The following is a 20,272-nucleotide window of genomic DNA, read 5'->3' on the forward strand; positions in this document are numbered from 1 at the left end:
AGTGAGTATGTCTGCAAGCATTTCATTTGTCGGGCAGTAGATCAGCTTGATTAGTCCATGTTTCTGCAGACTTCTCACTACATGGTACTTCACATCAATATGTTTGGTACTCCTCTTTACATCTTCTTGTCTGGAGAGTTGAATGCAGCTCTGGTTGTCTTCATACACTGGTATGGGCTGTGGTACCTCTGTACCTAGGTCCTTCAGTAGTTGACACAGCCATTGTATCTCGTGACTGCCCTGTGCAGCTGATAGATATTCCGCTTCAGTGGTTGATGATGCTACTATCTTGCTTTGTGCTTGACCAGCTTATGGCTCCATCTCCATAAAAAATTAGGTAACCGCTGGTGGATTTCCTTTCTGTTAGATCTCCACCCCAGTCTGCATCTACATATGCTTCTAGTTTTGGTTGACTATTAGCTGGCAGCTTGAGCTTAAAGTGTGCAGTACCCTTTAGGTACCTAACAAGTCTTTTAATTGCATTCCAGTCCTTGACTGTTGGTGATGCAGTCTTTCTGCAAAGTAAGCCAACTGCTGTACTAATATCTGGCCTAGTGAGTGTACTAATGTATAAAAGCTTACCCAATGCTTCACGATATCTATGGTTGTCAGATAGTGGCTCAGTTTGATCTTCTTGCTTTATGTAGTTCACTTCCATTGGAGTTGGTGTAGGATTTGCATTTTCCAGTCTGAGCAAGTTTATCAAGTCTTTAATTTTCTGTTCTTGGTTGATGAGGAAACTTCCATCTTTCTCTCTTTGTACTTGAATGCCCAAGTAGTGTGCAATGTTGCCAAGTTGCTTGACTTCTACATCTCTGTTCAGATGATGCATTATTTCCTTGCTGTCATCTGGATTCTCATAGGCAAGAATCAAATCATCAACATATGCCAAAATGTAAGTCCACTTGCCATCTATGCACCTCGTGTATAGACAGGGATCCGCGTTACTTCTTTTGAAGTTTGCTTGAAGCAGCATATCATTCAGTTTTATGTTCCATACTCTGGCAGCTTGTTTTAAACCATAAATGCTCTTTTGCAGTTTGCATACATAGTCCTCTTTGCCTTTCTCTAAGAAACCTGGTTGTTGTTGCATGTAAATGTCCTCTTCTAGTTTGCCATGCAAGAATGCAGTCTTCACATCTAGGTGTTCAACATGCATTGCTTTGCTAGCAGCAATACTTAACAGAGTCCATACTGTGGTATGTTTAACCACTGGTGCAAAGGTTTCATCATAATCTTCTCCATATTTCTGTGAATATCCTTTTGCTACTAATCTGGCTTTGTAGCGCTGAATCTCACCATCAGCATCATGTTTGAGTTTGAAAACCCATTTGCAGCCTATAACTTTCCTTCCTTGAGGTAACTTAGTAAGAGTCCAGGTTTTGTTTTTCTGTAGAGCCTCAAGCTCTTCAATTGCAGCTTGTTTCCACTTCTGGGCTTCTGGTTGTGGTAACTGGGATATTTCCTCTCATGATGAAGGTTCTGGTTGTTCCACCGTTCTTGCGAGGTAGGACAGTCTCGGAGCTGGAACACCTCTGTTTGAGCGCGTTGATCGCCTCACCTCACCCTCTGTGGTCTCTCTCATTACCTCAGGTGCGTCTGGTGGATCGATGGGGGTCTCTGTGTCGAGTGTGGTTTGATCTGGATCTGCTGTCTCCTCCTCCTCAATTCCTCTGAGATCAGGAAGCATAATCCAGTCATCAGGGTGCTTGGTCTGGTTTCTTGCTTCGGTGTAGGCCCCCTCTGAAGGTGTAGCTCTTTCATTCTCATCAAAATACACCGCTCTGCTTATGGTTATCCTGTTGGTGTCAGGATCCAGAATTCTGTAGCCTTTGGATTGTGCAGAGTAGCCTACAAAAATCCCTTTTGTGGCCCTAGGCCCTAACTTAGTCCTTTTTTCCTTTGGGATGTATGAGTAAGCCGTGCTTCCAAAGACACGCAGATGTGTCTTATGGATGGCTTATGACCATGCCAAAGTTCATATGGTGTTGTTCCTATAGGCTTTGTGTGCATTCTGTTTTGTATGTATGTAGCAGTCATGATGCCTTCTCCCCAGAATTTCTGTGGGAGGTGTGCGTCAGCAAGCATGCATCTTACCATGTCCAGTAGAGTTCTGTTCTTTCTGAGATTCCCTTTTGGGACGGGCAGTAAGGCACCGTGGTTTGACGCACGATTCCATGTTCTCTCAGGAACTGATGTGTGGCGCTGGACATATATTCTCCTCCATTGTCTGTGCGTAGGATCTTTGGCTTCCAGCCAAATTTGTTGCTTGCCATCGCCACATATCCTTTTAATTTCTCCAGCATGACTTCTCCTTTAGTAGAAAAACACACGTGTATCGTGAGAAATCATCTGTTATTGTTAGAAAATATTTTTGATTACCTATAGTTGCTGGTAGTGGTCCAGATATATCGCTGTGGATCAGTTCCAGGGGTCTTCCGGTCTTCCTTTCACTCTGCTTAGGAAATGGCTTGTTAACTGCTTTGGACTTAAGGCAACAAACACAGTTAGTTACAATGTCACATGGTACAAAATCAATGCCATTAGCTAATCCCTTTTCCTTCATGTTCTGGATTGACTCATTGCTCCTGTGTCCTAGCCATCTATGCCACAGTTGCAAGCAGTTTTCATGCAGGCATGACTTAGCAAGGTTCACTTCATTAGGCTGGTATGCCTCAGGTCTTTCTCTGTCTGTAAATTGCTCTTCCACAATGTAAAGACCTTTGAATTTAGAGCCTACAAGGCAAACTTCTCCATTCTGGGTAACAACACATTGTCCATTTTTAATATACAGTTCACAGCCTTGTTTTTCTAGCTTGGATATTGAAATCAAGGAGCTTGAGAAGTCAGGGATATACAAAACATCTTTAAGAAAAAATTGTTTAACAGATCCATCCAGCAATTTGCAATACAAAATTTCTCCGCCTTTCTTCTTGGCTTTAATTGTAGTATTATTGCCCAAATAAACAGTCTCTTCAGGAATATAAAACAGTTCAGTATAGAAAGCCAGATCATTTGAGATATGCACAGACAAACCAGAATCCAAATAAATAAACTTTTCATCGCTTTGCATCAAGTAAACATTATAATTCCTGTTCAAATATCTTTCTGTATTAAAATCCTTTGTCTGATTGAAAACCTTTGTCTGATTCTTGGGACAGTTTGCCACCTTGTGGCCAAATTGGTTACACAGAAAACATCTAAAGGCATTACTCCCAGATGGCCTCATTTCAGGAACATTCTCTCTGCTGGCGGTCATGTGACCTCTCTCTCTGGGCTGAGTTTCTTTGGTGGCAATGAAGCCAGATCTCTTTGTATGTAAATGTGGGGGCCCCATGTGGTTTCCTCTTGCAGCATTCCCTCCCCACCTTGGGTTTCGTCTGGAATGATCAATTGTTGATTGAATTGAAGTTGAATTCCCTAATAGTAGCAATCTACATTTCAAAGGGATAGCATCAGAGCAGTGGAGAAGGGATGACCAATGTCTTGACTCTCTAGCCCTCTGACTTACTAGTCTGTCCTCCACTGTCTGAGGCAAAGAGACAGCGCAAAGTCCTTTAACTTCCAACATTTGGCACCCCCAAAGGGGGGATGGGGCATCCTCAAACCCCTATTATTTCCTATGGGAGGAATACAAAAATTGAAAAATACTTCAAAAATTCACCAATAATCCCTGGGTGCCTACCACCCACCCGTTTTTTGCCCCTAGGTACTCCACATAGGAAATAATGGGCAATAATTTTAAAAATTCAAAAATACATTAGAATCATAGGAGTATCTGATTGCTTTGGGCTTTCAGTGGTAGTTGGCACCCATGAGTGCCTACCACCTAACCCAGTTTTGGAGGTTCAAACCAGTTTGAACCAGTCGAACCAGATTTGAATTCGAACTGAACCAAAGAGGGGTTTGAGAAAAACCAAAACCGAACCTTCCCACCCCAGTTCAAACCTGGTTCAAATTCGAACCAAGCCAGGCAAACCAGTTTTGTGCACATCCCTAGACCACATACTCAGGCTGTAGAAACTGCAAGATATCCAAACATATGCAACAAGTGGAGATTGCAGGGACATCTGGAACCATGTCTCCATTTTATGTAGCATCCAATTTGGAATGGATAGGAGTGATTTTATCTTCAAAGTGTTTTGCAAACTGGTTGCAGCTCTCAACCAGGACTTCAATAAGACCACCAGCCAAGTCAACAGGAATTTAGAAAACTTCCCAACAACTATTAAAAACCATTAGTCTCCTGGAGAAGACAATCCCCTGGTTCCCCAACCTCTGAGTTTAGGAAGATTTAGCATTCCTTGTAAGCCTATTTCCCATCAGGTAGATCATGGCAACACAACTATCATAGAGTCATTCAGGCCACTGCCAACTATGGCATTAGATTGTCTGCAAGACTAAATAAAGCCTGGACACTCACCAAACATTGTATATAAGGCCATGTTTGCAGAGCAATATTTCTCCAATAATGAACATGTTCATTAATTTGCAATACAAGATTAAGAATAGTAGGTACCCAATCAAGGAGCAGGAATCACAGAATTATAAAAAGATTAACTCTGCTTGGGAAGCAATTTTGTCATTTTTATAATATTAATACATTAATATTAATAACTTGCAGAAATTGCTTTGCCATTGTTTACTCATTATGTCTCAATCATCTTCATACTGGTACTTCAGAAATAAGAAATTATTAGTATTTATATAGCACCGTTAGTATGCATGGTATTCTACAGAGTAACAAACAAAAGGCAGTTCCCTGCCCCAAGAAGTTTACAATCTATTAGATAAATTTTCTTTTTATTTACATTTAGAATTAGGAACTTTCAGGGTTTTTAAAAATTAGAAGCTCTCTTGAATAACTGTAGTAGAGGGATTCAGTGCAAAGGCAAAAACAAGTCCACTGAAGGAAAATGCATGTTTGTAAATACACTTGCAATTGAGAGGGCCCTTTAGCATTGTACTGAAACAAGTTCAATGAGCTTGTGTTGATTTGATCATATAATGTCAAGACTCAGCCAAGGGTTACAGGCACATTGCTTTAAAACCAAGGGCTTACACAGTCCCTTTAACTCAGAGGAGAGCAGGTCCATCTTTGCTCCTCCTCCATTTGCCACCACTTCTGAAATGGCAATACTCCATCTAGCTATGACCACGCACCAGAAGGGCGTTTCCCATCTGTCCCTGCGCAAAACCAGCATACACATGGCCTCCATGCATGTGCGGCAGCCATTTGCATGGTTAGCATTGCAAGTCAACATGCATACAAACATCACCACTCATACAACAAGTGCACAGTGTACACAGGTACAGATTATAATTATGATTACATTTCTATCCCACTGTTCCTCCAGGGATCCCAGAGCAGTGTACATGTATATGTTTATCCATGTTTATAATCCGTACAGAGGTATAGTCATTCATACATTATGTTGAACACAGGTAGAGCAACACAGTTCCTATTTGTGCCATGCATTTGAGAGGCCTGTACTCAGGTCCACTTTAAAAATGAGTGCAGGTACAGTCATTCACATAAAAATATGTACAAGTGTACAAACATCTGTACACTTATACAGCATAATGTCTGAATAGAGCTAAAATGGTAACTTCCTGCTTATACAAAATACTGCTACTGTTATTTGATCCAGTAGATGGTGGCCAGTGTTCCCTTTAACAGGGATTCCCAGATGTTGTTGACTACAACTCCCTGATTCCCCAGCTGCAATGGCTTTTGCTTGGGCATTACGGGAGTTGTAGTCAACAACATCTGGGAATCCCTGTTAGAGGGAACACTGATGGTGGCAGCTATTGATCTTTTGATATTTTAGGGTAGATCTAGTCCCAGTGATTGAGCTGGACAACCAGATATCCATTGGCTCGCCAGGGTAAAGAAAGAGGCAAGGAGTCTCCAAAGGACCGCCAGGGATGTCACATTAAATTAAACTATGTAAAGCCAGCCTTGTCCCTACCTCTGTATTAGGGTTGCCATATTCAAGCTTCCCAAATCCGGGTGGCCTAATGTGCATATTATGCAAATTATATGGCAACTAATTTGCATTTTATTTATTTGACAGATTTGTATACTTTCCCCCTCTTTCTCTGCCCTCCCATGTGATCGGGATCCAGAGTAAAATCCAGGCAATCGAGGCAGCACATTTGAAATACGTGTAAATCCGGGTGAAATTTAGAAGCTGGGTGGAGGAGCCAAAATCCGGGGACTACCCTAAATTCTGGGTGACATGGCAACCCTATTTGTTGTGGACCTGCAAATTGGAAAAGGTGGTAGAGAGGACTCTGGACAAGCACAGTAGATCCAGTGAAGCTGGGCGTGATTTCCACAGTTCCCAGCTTTAGCAGACACTTTGAAGAAATGCAGGAGCATTCAGTCCCTGAGACTTTGCTATGGCTTCCAGGCCCTGTGTGCAGTGCTGACATACATACATAAATAAGTAACTTTATTTGTTAACCGCCTCATAACAAATTGTTCTCTGGGTGGCTCACAAAACAACATTTTAAAAATCCGATAAAAATATATAAAACACAAAACACAACACACACACACACTTTTAAAAAGTTTACAAAAATCAATTTTAAAAATCAGTTTTTTAAATCTTGAGAGAACAGGAAGGGTTTCACCTGGCATCTAAAAGAACAAAGTGACGGCGCCAGGACAGCCACACTGGGGAAGCTATTCCATAAATGGGGTTCCACCACCGAAAAGGCCTTCTCCCTACTTTCACTGTATATGGTGCATAGAGGCCCAATCTGGATGTAGTATGAAATCTGGATCATTTCCAGAGCAGGCATAGCAGGGACTACCCTTCCTTGCCATTCTTGTCACTCTGGGAATCCCCTGCCTTCCCTGTATTGAAGCAAGCGCGTCACTAAGTTTGCCTCCAAATGTTGGCATTCTCCAGTGGCTTTATGGCAACTGGATGCTAGGACATGACAACAACCAGATGTTAACTATACTAATCCCCATGGATCCAAACTTGGGATATTTACCATATTCTCCCCATCCAAAAATTTTCCCCTGGATTTGAGTGTTTCAAATGATCCAGCCTTATTTGTGGAACAACACCAATTCAGTGGGAACACATTCTTCTGTTTTTGACATCTGGATTTTGCAAAGGACATTGTGCATGCAATTCACTATAGTTTACTGTTCCTTTAGTTCATTCATGTAATCTTATCACCCCATTCATTATCAATGCATACACGTGCTCAAATGATCATTAAAACACTGCAAAAATTGAAACTTGATAGAATTATATATACAGGGAGGAAAATGGTAAATGACTCAAAGGAAGAGAAAGCTATGACAAACTGTAAGTGTTCCAGTTCCAGAATTAATTTTTGGAATTGGAATTATTCAAGTTATACTGAAAAGTAGGCAGAACAGAATGCAGACCACAGCAAACCCTTGGAACAATAATGGAACTGGATAGGTGAAATCAATTCACCCCTCGTTCAAACCAAACATACTAGCTGCAGGATCAGCACCAAAGGAACAAAAATGATTGTGCAAAGCTTTCTATCCCACAAATAACAGGAAGCACTTGTATATGATTTCTCTTTTGCTTCTACTACTGTGGCTACCATTCCTGGAGAAGCTGACATCTGGAATACCCTGGGCCAGCCTCAGGAAATGGCCTGATATGGGGGTTTGGACAGGGGAAGAACACTGCATTCCTGCAGGCCCCTTTAATTCTTACCAGTTTGCATGCCCAGGTTAATCTCAGATCAAAGCCTATTGCGTCAGGCACTGGCCTCTCTGGGAAATGCCTGAGCAGCCATTTGCATCCACAGTGGCTGTGTCCTCTGCTAATGTTCTGATGCAGAGCTGTGGGAACCAGAAGGAAGAGGAGACTTTCTGTTATGAGGCTGGCAGCAGCACAAATGATCGCAGCTTCACTGCGTGCATTGCTCACTGGTTACTATGTAAGGGTCAATTAAAAGTTACCTGCAGAGGCTTGTTAGTGAAGGCAACTAGGAAGAGGCTGCCAGAGCAATGGAGCCATGGGTCCTAGGAGGGCAATGAAGGAAGGACCATCACACTAACCAGGCAGCCACCAGGGTCCCACGCGTGCATTTGCTCATCCCTCAGAGTTACTGCTCTTGAGGCCAAGGTTCTAACAGTGGTCAGGCTTCTGCTGTTTCCTGCTAGAAAGAGAATGTCACTATGACTGCAGTCAAGCATTCAAATTACACCTATTTGTTGTGTGTGGTTGTGCTTTATGTGGTGTGTTTTTTTAACCCATTCCTTGATCCAGGCCAGCTTTTGAATGGGGCTTTAGTTACCTGTATTCCAGTACAGTCCTGGAGTTGAGGCGGGGCTAACAGCCAACAGCAAGAACACTGAAAAATCGTCTGCACTTGCCTCTCTCTGTACATAATATCTATTTCATTAAACTATTAATATTCCTGATTCCACTCCACCGCCTTGTCCTTACATACCACAACTCTTTCCCTTGGATTCTACACTTTTCCTCACACATTTACATTTGTGTGTATGGGATAATAAGGGAGTCCTGCCCTGGAAAGCATGCATTAATCATTTAAATGCTTGCATCAATTTTACCTCAAATTCAGCAACAAGAAAACCTAGATTCTGCAGTCTGCATAAATTATGCCATTTTAGAAGGATTACTTTTTTCTGCGTGATCTGTTCAACAGTGTTAACTATCTGCATAATGTATTCTGCTTTTCAAGAATAAATGGTGTAGCTATGCAAAACACTGAACCCCAGCCCCTTCAAAGACAATCTTATCCAACTACCCCACTTGGCAACTGAACATCCATCAGGCACAATGTACACATACTCTTAAGCATATTTTTACAATAATAAGGGCTAGAAACTTAGTTTTAAAATAAAAGCTGGGGTTCTCAGAGGCAAAATTCTGTCTACAGTACCACATTCTCACTTTTTCTGTGCTCCTGTGGAGTTTATGCATACATACTGCCCTGGACAGGTATTTCTTCACATTCCATGGTAACTGCCTCAATTTCCATGGTAATAGCCTTAACTTGCTGTTATTGTTTGCCTTTCAGATTTCTACAGATCAAAACCTTGCTCCCAGTTCAGTTCTTACAGGGAACAGTGTTCCCTCTAACAGGGATTCCCAGATGTTGACTACAACTCCCATAATCCCTAGCCAAAGGCCATTGCAGCTGGGCTTGCTGGGAGTTGTAGTGAATAACATCTTGGAAGCCTTGTTAGAGGGAACTCTGACAGGGAACGCTTTTTAGATGTCCCCATTTTCAAGGTCTCATTTTCTAGGTCCCAGCCCAGGCAGGGCTTTTGTATCCTCATGGCCCCCCAACAGGGGCATTGCTTGGTCCTGAAAAGATCAGTGGCCTTGGCTCACAGTCCCTTGGTCAGGCCACAGTCCCCTTCCATTTTGACAATTAAATGCAATCACGCCTCCCAATCATAAATGATTATGAAGCATTTTAAAATGTTCAAGTAATAATAACAAGCAATGCTATTTAACAATTTATTTTTATTTTCATTATTTATGTTTTTACCCACTCTTCCTCCAAGGACCCAATAATAATAGTAAACACTAACATACAATTTTCATAGCAACAATAATAATGCTCCATGCCCAGAAATTAGACACTTCAATTATACTACCCTTCAAGAAACATAGTAACTGTGCCTAGTTTGGGCAAATAAGTATTTTGCCATTTTAATTTTTCAAGCACTTTGGATCGTTACTACATACTGTACAGTTACGAGGTGGATTTTAAAGAGTCAGGTGCTACATTTGCATAGCTTATCTCCAGTTACCCCCAGCCTCACCCCCTACACACTGACCCTGATCATCAGTAAAGTACTGACTGAAGTACATACACAGTACAATAAAACTTTGCAGGACAACTATTACTCAGAAGTTGGGATCAAATATACCCAAAGCAAGTCATAAAAGGAAGAGGCACATCAGCAATAGGGGTTTGATATACATTTTTCCAAAAAAGGGTTCAGAATGCTCAAACCACTAAGCAATGAAATATGAGACAATTGAAATAGGATAAAAGCCAAGATGGTAGACTCTGTTGTTTAACAGAGTCCCTGCAAGTTATCAGAGAGCAGTTCACACACAATATGGGGTTTTCACTGCTCATTAGAGTGTAGCCTGACTTATATCCAGGGTTAAAAAGTCCACTATTTGGTCTGCATGGTGCCAGCGTGGAGCCAGCATGGTGTAGTGGTTAGAGTGCTGGACTAGGACCGGGGAGACCCGAGTTCAAATCCCCATTCAGCCATAATACTTGCTGGGTGACTCTGGGCCAATCACTCCTCTCGCAGCCTAACCTACTTCACACAGGGTTGTTGTGAGGAGAAACTTAAGTATGTAGTACTCTGGGCTCCTTGGAGGAAGAGCAGGATATAAAATGTAAATAATAATAATAATAATAATAAATACCTTGGCGTGGTTGTGGGGCTTGCATGCTCTGAGGAAGGTGAGAGCTATGCTAGAGGTCCAACCATACTGGACAGGTCTCACCAGAGGAGCCTCTCCCATCAACAATATGGTGAGATGTAAGTTTAATAAATCTATACCGGATCGGTCGTCGCCTGGGTCAACAAGGAACGCACCAGGTGCTGGAGTCCCTGGACATCTGGTGACAAGTGGGCTACAGGACTCAGGATCTTCAGTTGAGCAACCAGGGCTGGAGACTGCAGGGTTACTGGAAGAAATGTCACTTAATAGGAAAAAATATACAAAAAATGCCAACAAGGAAATAATGATCTGCTATTACAAGTCTAGTCCAACTAGAAGAGGTTATTTAAAAAGAATATACCAAATTTGGAAAGAGAAGCATCCAGATACAGAAATAACAGAACAAAGGCTAGCAGACCAGAGAAGATTCCTAATAAGAAATGAAGTATTCACAGAAGTTGATCTGGAAGAACTGCAAAGAGCAACACAGGCTCAAGATATGGAAGAAGAATTACTACCAACTGAAAAAGTTGCTCAGGCGCAGGTGGAGAAGGTGTTGGAAATAGAGGATGCCACTGTTGCTGAACTGTTTCATAATCAAAACCAGGCAACCTCCCCTTTGCCTTCATCTCAAAAACCCAAATGCCGTTTAACAGAAAAGCAACAAGTACTAAAGCAAAAAATAACTGAGCACATGAACCAAACAACCACCAGGGTTCAACTCCCAGCTCTAAAAACAGTTGCCAAAAAACAACTTGCTCGGGCATTAAAAGATGTCAATGCTGCACTTGCAGAAATAACAACCAATAATTTGCAAGAAACAAACCAACTAATGTACAGTGCCGCAACAATAACAACACAAGAGCTCAGATATAAGATCAGTGGACCTGTCAAAAAAGAAAGTCGTACATCACCTAAATGGAAGATTAGATTAGAAAATAAAATCGCCAGACTTAGGTCGGATGCTAGTAAATTGAAAGATGAAAGACAAGAAGCTGAAGAATGAAAACACCGGACAGTATCTGATCCAAAAATACCACCTAGATTCAAGGAAAATTAGAGAAGTCCTGGAAATAATAAAGCAGCAAATAACGGCAGTATCAAAGAAGATTAGCAGATACAAAGCCACAATACAGGCAGAATCTCCAATTCCAGTTGAATCAGAGACGTTTCTACCAAAGCATAGAAGGAGAAACTGCAAGAAACCTAGAAACACCAAATACAGAAGAAACAGTGCAATTCTGGGGGAAACTATGGGACAATCCAGTAGATTATAATAAAAAAGCAGGCTGGTTGAAAGAGGTCAAAAAATGTAACCAACAAATGCAAGATCTAATAATAACAACAGAATTAATAAGTGAAAGAGCAAAGAACATTAAAAATCGGACTGCGCCAGGCGACGATGAACTGCATGGCTTTTGGCTTAAACACCTAACAAGCCTTCATAAACAACTATCAAAACAGTTCAATCACATTTTGCAAGGAGGTGATACTGAACAATGGCTAACAACTGGGAAAATGGCTAACAACTGGGAAAACTCATCTCATAATGAAAGACCCAGCAAAAGGTGTGGTTCCAAGTAATTATAGACTGATAACCTGCCTGCCAACCATGTTCAAATTATTAACTGGAATAATAGCAGATGAAGTAATGCAACACTTATTAACTAATAAGCAGCTTCCAGTTGAACAGAAAGGAAATTGCCCAAACACCCGAGGCACAAAAGACCAGCTGCTGATTGACAAAATGATTTTAGAAAATTGCAAGAGAAGGAAAACAATTGCAAGAGAAGGAAAACAAATCTAAGTGTTGCATGGGAAGGAAAACAAATCTAAGTGTTGCATGGATTGTCTACAAGAAGGCCTTTGACTCATTGCCTCACACATGGATACTAAAATGTTTAGAAACAACTGGTGTCAGCAAAAACATTCAGATATTTATTTTAAAAAGCAATGAGCATGTGGAGTACACAGTTAACAATCAATGTTGAGACACTTGGACAGGTTAGCATTAGAAGAGGTATTTTCCAAGGGGACTCACTATCCCCTCTGTTGTTTGTAATCGCCATGACTCCACTTTCACAAATACTAAACAAAACAGGCCTCGGATACCAAACATCTAAAACATCAAGTCAAATCAACCATCTGCTGTACATGGACGATCTGAAGTTGTATGGAAAGTCCCAGTCAGAAATCGAATCACTGCTAAACACTGCCCGTATATTCAGTAGCGATATAGCAATGGAGTTTGGACTAGACAAGTGTGCTGCATTAATAATGAACAGAGGAAAAATAAAAAAACAGAAGGAATAGAACTGCCCAATGGAAGCAAGATCAAGAACCTGGAAGAGAAAGAACATTACAAATACTTGGGCATTCTCCAGGCTGATAACATCGCACACACTGAAGTTAAAAGAAAAATTGGAAGTGAATACATCAGGAGAGTTAGAAAAATCCTCAAGTCCAAACTGAATGGCGGGAACACCATACAAGCCATAAACACCTGGGCTATACCTGTTATCAGATACACTGCAGGAATACTAGACTGGACCCAGGCAGAGCTAGAGTCGCTAGATCGTAAGACTAGGAAAATAATGACCATCAGTCATGCTCTGCACCCCCGCAGTAATGTAGATAGGCTATACCTCCCTTGCAGCTCAGGTGTTAGAGGAATGCTGCAAGTCCATCAAACAGTAGAGGAGGAGAAAAGAGGCCTTGAAGAATATAAGAGGGAACATCTTGGGCAAGGCAGTGACTGTGCTTTGTCTTCTGCCCCACCTTTTCTCCAGGTATGTACCATCCACCATCAGCCTCTGCTGCTTTAAAGCTCAGGCTGAGCCAGGTTCGTGAGCCGAAGGGCATGAGCCGAAGGGCGAGAGCACAAGGGCTCTCGTCCTTGTGGCTCTCAGCCGTGGGGCGAGCTGCCTGGGGCCCTGAAGACCTTTTCCTTCTGCCTTTAAGATCCGTCTTCCTCCAATCAAGAAGTCAGCAGAGATTGTATAAGTCTGGTCCTGGTTTTAAATTAAGCCAAGAAGCTGTGGTGGGTTAGTCTGGGGGGATGTGTCTGGGAGAGCAAAAAAGTGGGTCTGGAGTGGGGGCAGCAATATCACGGGTAGCGGGCAGAGGGAGGTATGGCGGTGGGAGTTGGGCAGGCCGTTACAGGGGAAATCGGTCCAGGCAATTGAGGCCTGTTCCTTTTTCCGGCCCTTTTCCCAACCCTCTGACCCTAGGGAGCTCTGAGAACACTCCTTCGAGGATTAGGGTGCTGCTGCTGAATGCCAGGTCAGTTAACGCAAAAACATCTCTCATCCACGATTTGATTGTGGATGAGCGTGCTGACCTGGTATGCGTGACGGAGACCTGGTTGGATGCGCTGGGTGGGGTTGGTCTCTCTCAGCTTTGTCCTCCAGGTTTCCAGATCCTGCAGCAGCCCCGCCTCGAGGGTCTGGGAGGAGGCGTTGCAGTCATCTTTCAAGAGACCTTCCCCATTTCCAGGTGCCCGGTCAGGCAATCTCAGAATTTCGAGTGTTTGTCCTTGAGGGTGGGCCTCCGAGATAGGCTGGGGATTCTGCTGGTGTACCGTCCACCCCGCTGCACTTCAGTCTCCCTACCTGAGCTGGCGGGGGTGGTCTCGGAGGTGGCCTTGGGTTCCCCCAGGCTTATTGTTTTGGGGGATTTCAATGTCCACGCTGAGGCCCCCCTAGTGGGTGCGGCTCAGGATTTCATGGCCTCCATGGCAACCATGGGCCTGTCTCAATTGGTATCGGGCCCTACCCACGTGGCGGGACACACTCTGGATCTGGTTTTTGCCGACCGGGAAATAAATGATCTGGAGGTGGGGGAATTTGAGACCACTCCCTTGTCATGGACAGATCATCACCTGGTGGGGTTTAGTTTGACTGCTCTGTCTGCCCTCTGCAGGGGTGGTAGGCCGATTAAGATGGTCCGCCCCCGGAGGCTTATGGATCCGCTTGGATTTCAGACGGCCCTCAGGGAGTTTCCAGTGTCCAGAGCTGGTGACCCTGTCGAGGCCTTGGTTGATCTCTGGAATTGAGAGATGGCCCGGGCTGTTGACACGGTTGCCCCCAAGCGCCCTCTCCGGCTTGGTGGAGCCCGTTCTGCTCCTTGGTTTTCCTCGGAGCTTAGGGCGATGAAGCAACTCGGACGACGGCTAGAACAATGCTGTAGGAAGAGTCGTCACGAATCCAATTGAACACGGGCTAGAGCCCATTTCAGGGACTACGCCGTGGCGGTGGGGGTGGCGAAGAAATGTTTTTTCTCCGCCTCCATTGCGTCTGCTCAGTGCAGACAAACAGCTCTTTTGTGTGGTGAAAACCTTGCTCCACCCCCCCCCCCAGACAATGGGGGAGGAGTCATCTACAGCTCTTTGTGATTGGTTTGCCTGTCGCTTTGCAGATAAAGTCGCTTGCATCCATGCTGACCTGGACTCCAGAGTTTTGGCAGTTCCGGCAGACGTGCCTTTGGTACCATCTGGTCCCGTTGTGTTGGATTCTTTTCGGTTGGTGTGGCCTGAGGATGTGGACAAGATCCTGGGCAGTGTGCGGGCGACTTCGTGCGCTCTTGACCCTTGCCCTTCATGGCTAATAAAAGCTGCCAGGGAGGGGACAGGTAGATGGCTGGAGGTGATCGTTAATGCTTCATTAAGGGAGGGCAGGATGCCATCGTGCCTCAAGGAGGTGGTGGTAAGACCGCTATTAAAAAAGCCCTCCCTTGATCCCTCCAACCTGGACAACTATAGACCTGTGTCTAACCTTCCCTTTTTGGGCAAGGTGATGGAGCGTGTGGTGGCGTCCCAGCTGCAGAGGGTCTTGGATGATATGGATTATCTGGACCCTTTTCAATCTGGCTTCCGCCCCGGGTATGGGACTGAGACTGCCTTGGTCGGTCTAGTGGATGACCTACGCCGGGAACTAGACAGGGGAAGTGCGTCCCTGTTGGTTCTGCTGGACCTCTCGGCGGCGTTCGATACCATCGACCATGGTATCCTTCTGGGCCGCCTCTCGAGTATGGGAATCGGAGGCATTGCGTTGCAGTGGTTCCGGTCCTTTCTTGAGGGGAGGGTCCAGAAGGTGGTGCTGGGGGACTACTGCTCGGCCCCGTGGCCGTTGGCCTGTGGGGTCCCGCAGGGTTCGATCTTGTCCCCCATGCTGTTTAACATCTACATGAAGCCGCTGGGAGAGGTCATCCGGGGATTTGGTCTGAGTTGTCAGCAATATGCGGATGACACTCAGCTCTATCTCTCCTTGTCATCGGATCCTAGAGAGGCGGTGGATGTCCTAAATTGGGGGCTGGAGGCTGTGATGGGTTGGATGTGGGCTAACAAACTGAAATTGAATCTGGATAAGACAGAGGTACTGTTGATCAGTAGGAGAGCCAATCGGGATGAGGAGATTTTACCGGTTCTGGATGGAGTTGCACTCCCCTTGAAGGAGCAAGTACACAGCTTGGGGGTACTACTGGACCCGGCTCTGCTTTTGGAAGCTCAGGTGGAGGCGGTGGCCAGGGGTGCCTTTGCACGGCTTCGGCTGGTGCGAAAGCTGCGTCCCTTTCTCTAGAAGGCAGATCTGGCCACGACAGGGCCGCCTCTGTTGCTGCTCCTAGACTCTGGAATGCTCTCCCAGTGGCCATTCGTTCCTCGGACTCCATCACAGCTTTTAGAACGCTTTTAAAGACTTGGCTTTTTACCCAGGCTTTTACATAATCGTTTTTTTACTGCTGCTTTTGTGTGTTTTTATCTGTTGTCTTGTTTTTATGCTTGTTTTTAGCTTGATGTTTTTACTGCTTTTTATTGTATGTTTTAATTTTTGTAAACCGCCTTGGGGTTTTCTTTTAACGAAAGGCGGTATAGAAATGTAAAAATAAATAAATAAATAAATAAAATATCAAGGACAGTGAAGAAGATGCACTTCAGATGGTCAATAATGAGAAACTATTAAACACCAATGAAACAAAGCAGGCCTACAAGAAAGCACAAGTCAAGAACCAAGCAGAAAAATGGAAAAATAAGCCACTGCATGGTCAATATTTGCACATTATAACTGGAAAATCAAATATCATCAAGACCTGGCAATGGCTTAAGAATGGCAACTTGAAGAAAGAAACAGAGGGTTTAATACTGGCTGCAAAAGAACAGGCACTAAGAACAAAAGCAATAAGAACAAAAGTCGAAGAATCAACAACAAACAGCAAGTGCTGCCTTTGTAAAGAAGCAGATGAAACCGTGGACCACCTAATCAGCTGTTGTAAAAAGATTGCACAGACTGACTAAAAACAAAGGCATGACGGCAGAGATGATACACTGGAACATCTGCAAAAAATACAAGCTACCAGTAGCCAAAAATTGGTGGGACCATACAATTGAAAAAGTTGTAGAAAATGAAGATGCAAAAATATTATGGGACTTCCGACTACAAACAGACTAACATCTGCCACACAATACACCAGAGATAACTGCAGTTGAGAAGAAAGAAGAACAAGTCAAAATAATCGACATAGCAATACCAGGGGATAGCAGAATAGAAGAAAAAGAAATAGAAAAAATCACCAAATACAAAGATCTACAAATTGAAATTGAAAGGCTGTGGCAGAAAAAGACCAAAATAATCCCAGTGGTAATTGGCGCCCTAGGTCAATTCCAAAACAACTTGAAGAGTTCCTCAACACCATAGGGGCCACAGAAATCACCATCAGCCAATTACAAAAAGCAGCTTTACTGGGAACAGCCTATATTCTGCGACGATATCTATAACAGCAACAACATTGACAATAAAATTCAGCCATCCCTGGTCCTTGGGAAGGACTTGATGTCTGGATAAAACAAACCAGTCAATAACACCTGTCTGACTGTGTAAAACAAACAAACAACAACAACAACAATAATAAATCCACTATTTGGTCTGGTTTTTTCATTACAATTTCGCAGTATGCCTCCCAGAAAATTCGCAGTACAGCCGGCTGTGTGTAATTGCAGCCAGGTAAGAATTCCAGCCTCAGGCATTTCACTGAAACCTAAAGGACTTACTAGCAAGGAAAGCATGTCTACTTAAAAATAAACTCCATTGCATTCAACTGCATGAGATCCTTCCCTGATCATTACATATAGGATTGCATATGCTCAGGGATGTAAATCAAACCAAACTAATTTGTGCTCCCAGCATATTTTGCTCCCTCTAGGAGACCAGTAAGTCCCACTGAAGCAAGGGAGATAGATGGGGAGAAATAGTGAAATAGCAAGAATTAGCATGGTCATGTGGAATTAGCATGGCTGGTCATGACCCGGCTACGCAGTGCCCATTGTGCATGTGCAATGGCCTCCAAAATGGCCACCGCGATGGGGGCAAGGCCTGGAAAGAGTAAAAGATTGCCCGAACTGGGTCTACTTTTATACATAAGGAAACATCTGCAACCCCCGCCCCCCCCCGCGGCCTTGGAGAACCTCCCCCGAGGGGCTAAGTACAAATAATAACGTGATTTTTTGGTTTTAAAAAGTGCACCCCCTCAAACGGCTGGGGGGGGGGTTGGCTCAACATTGAACCAAATTGAGCTATTGAACCAAACTGGTTCGATTTCGAACAGTTTCAGAATTGAACCTTTTCGCACATCCCTATCTGCATATGCTCAGAAGCAGGGCCATCCCTAGGAAGGTGTGGGGCTGGGGGAGAATCAGCATGTGCTGGGCCTCCTTAATATTTCATATCATTACAGAATCAAACTGATTGATGACATACAGTATGAATAGTGTGAGTGAGGTTTTTGGACATGTCCAACCAGTTGGACATATAGTGCATTTCTAAAGAAAATAAAAATAAAAATAAAAGCACAATACATGCTTCACAGTTCTCACTCAGACCTTCTGGGTTGCAAACGAACTTGAACATAGTGCACTTATACATATATATAATATTGTTTGTTTGTTCCAGAACTTTTTGTAATTTTCTGCCATGAAACAAGCCACGTATAGGACTTTTTGGATGTGTTTAATTTTTTTTTTTTAATTAAAAACCAACAATTTGTCCAATCCACTTCAATTTAATTATACATATTCCTCCCACTCTGCCCTACATCTCTGCTCAATATCAAAACCCTATGCCAAGTCTTTCCAGGTGATCAAAGGCTGGGGCAGAAAGGGAGGTGTTTTACCCCTCTTTTATGATGGCAAAGGGCAGATTCTTCCATATTGGGCTGGAATGATGGTCTAAGGGGAGCTTCACTTCCAGACATTTTTGTAATGCTCTGCCATGAAACAAGCCACTTTATTGATAGATATTTTTAATTTAAAAATTATTTTAAACCAGCAAATTCCCCAATCTGTTTTAAATTAAATATTCAGAGACTTCTCAATCTGCACTACCTCCCATGCTGATCCCTAAATATCCAGGATGGGGGAAATAACCCCCCAAAGGAAATCACATTCTACCTCCAGGCAAAGGCTGGGCAGGGCAGAGGGTCTGCAGAGAGTTGTGGTGGCAAGGGCAGTAAGCGTTAGGGATGTGCATGGAAACAGTTTGGAGGCCCCTTATGGACCTCCGGACCAGTTTGAAAGTCCAGTGGTTTGGCCGGCTCGAAGGTGGGAGGGATTCCTTTAAGGACACAACTCTGGGAAGTCCACAAGCAGGAGGTGAAGCTATTCCCTTAATATCTCAGACCCAGACTAGGCTTTTTCCACCCTTGCCTCCTGAGATTTTTTAACCTGAGTCAACAGAAATGCCAAACTCATGTCAACACACATCACTATTAAATTAAGAAATAAAAGTGCCTTAAAAAGCACATCATGAAGGACTCCAGCAACTTGCAATGACTGGAAATCTTATAGAAGCTCTCTTGTCATGTCTCTCAAACAAATTACACGAATTTGAGCACAGCCTATCTTAAATCATACTTACAAAAGCCAAAACATTCATGATCGGACAATGCTGCCTGATAAAAATAAGAGACACAGGTGAATTTTATCCAAAAAAAAACCCCAACACTTCAAGGCTCAGACAATACTGAAGGAAGACTCTTTCTTCACAGAGCCCAGAGTGGTGTACATGGTTATTCTTATTCTCACAACAGGCTGTCTTACAGCCAGCCGGAGATAAGTTACTGCTGCATAGTCACCCAGTAAATTTTTATGGCTGAATAGGGATTTGAACTCTGGGCATCTGGTGGGCCACTGTGCGAAATGGGATGCTGGACTAGATAGGCCTTGGGCCTGATCCAGCAGGCTTGTTCTTATGTCTGCCTGGTCCTAGTCCAACGCTTTAACCCAGGGCAGTACAGATTTCCTGTAGATGTTGGACTACAACTTGTAATCCAACATCTGCAGGAGAGCTACAACTTTCATCATCCCCACTGTGGCTAGGGATGATGGAACTTGTAGTCCAAGAACAGCTGGAGGGCCAAAGTTGTACAGCCCTGCTTTAACCTCTGATTGATTGATTGATTGATTGATAAGTGCCATCAAATCGGTGTCGACTCTTAGCAACCACAAAGATAGCTTCTCTCCAGGATGATCTGTCTTCAGCTTGGCATTGTGGGTCTCTCAGTGGTGCATTCATTGCTGTTGTAATTGAGTCCATCCACCTTGCTGCTGGTCATCCTCTTCTTCTCTTTTCTCTTCTTCTCTGCTTTGACCTGTACACCTTGTGAAAAAAATAAGGAAATGAAAAGGAGAGTGAATAAATTAATACACCTCCTCACTTACTATATGCTACTTGGGGCTTCATTCTGTACTTCTTCCTTCCTCCATTCCAACTGGGAGCTGCTTCTTTGTCAAACTGGGGGCTGCTAGGGTGGGGCTAAGCTGTTGTATTGTTGTC

General features: G+C 43.5%; 1 long non-coding RNA gene across 1 annotated transcript in view; it reads right to left on the reverse strand.

The window, feature by feature from the left end:
- Window positions 1-9,486: 9,486 nt before the first annotated feature.
- The window catches only part of LOC128353000 (uncharacterized), a 36,588-nt gene continuing 25,802 nt past the window's right edge, over window positions 9,487-20,272 (reverse strand). Inside the window, exon 2 of the long non-coding RNA XR_008320774.1 lies at window positions 9,487-20,095. This is a non-coding gene — a long non-coding RNA (uncharacterized LOC128353000). The remainder of the gene's footprint in view (window positions 20,096-20,272) is intronic.

This window comes from Hemicordylus capensis, chromosome 4, assembly GCF_027244095.1.
Source record: "Hemicordylus capensis ecotype Gifberg chromosome 4, rHemCap1.1.pri, whole genome shotgun sequence".
Lineage (NCBI taxonomy): Eukaryota > Metazoa > Chordata > Lepidosauria > Squamata > Cordylidae > Hemicordylus > Hemicordylus capensis.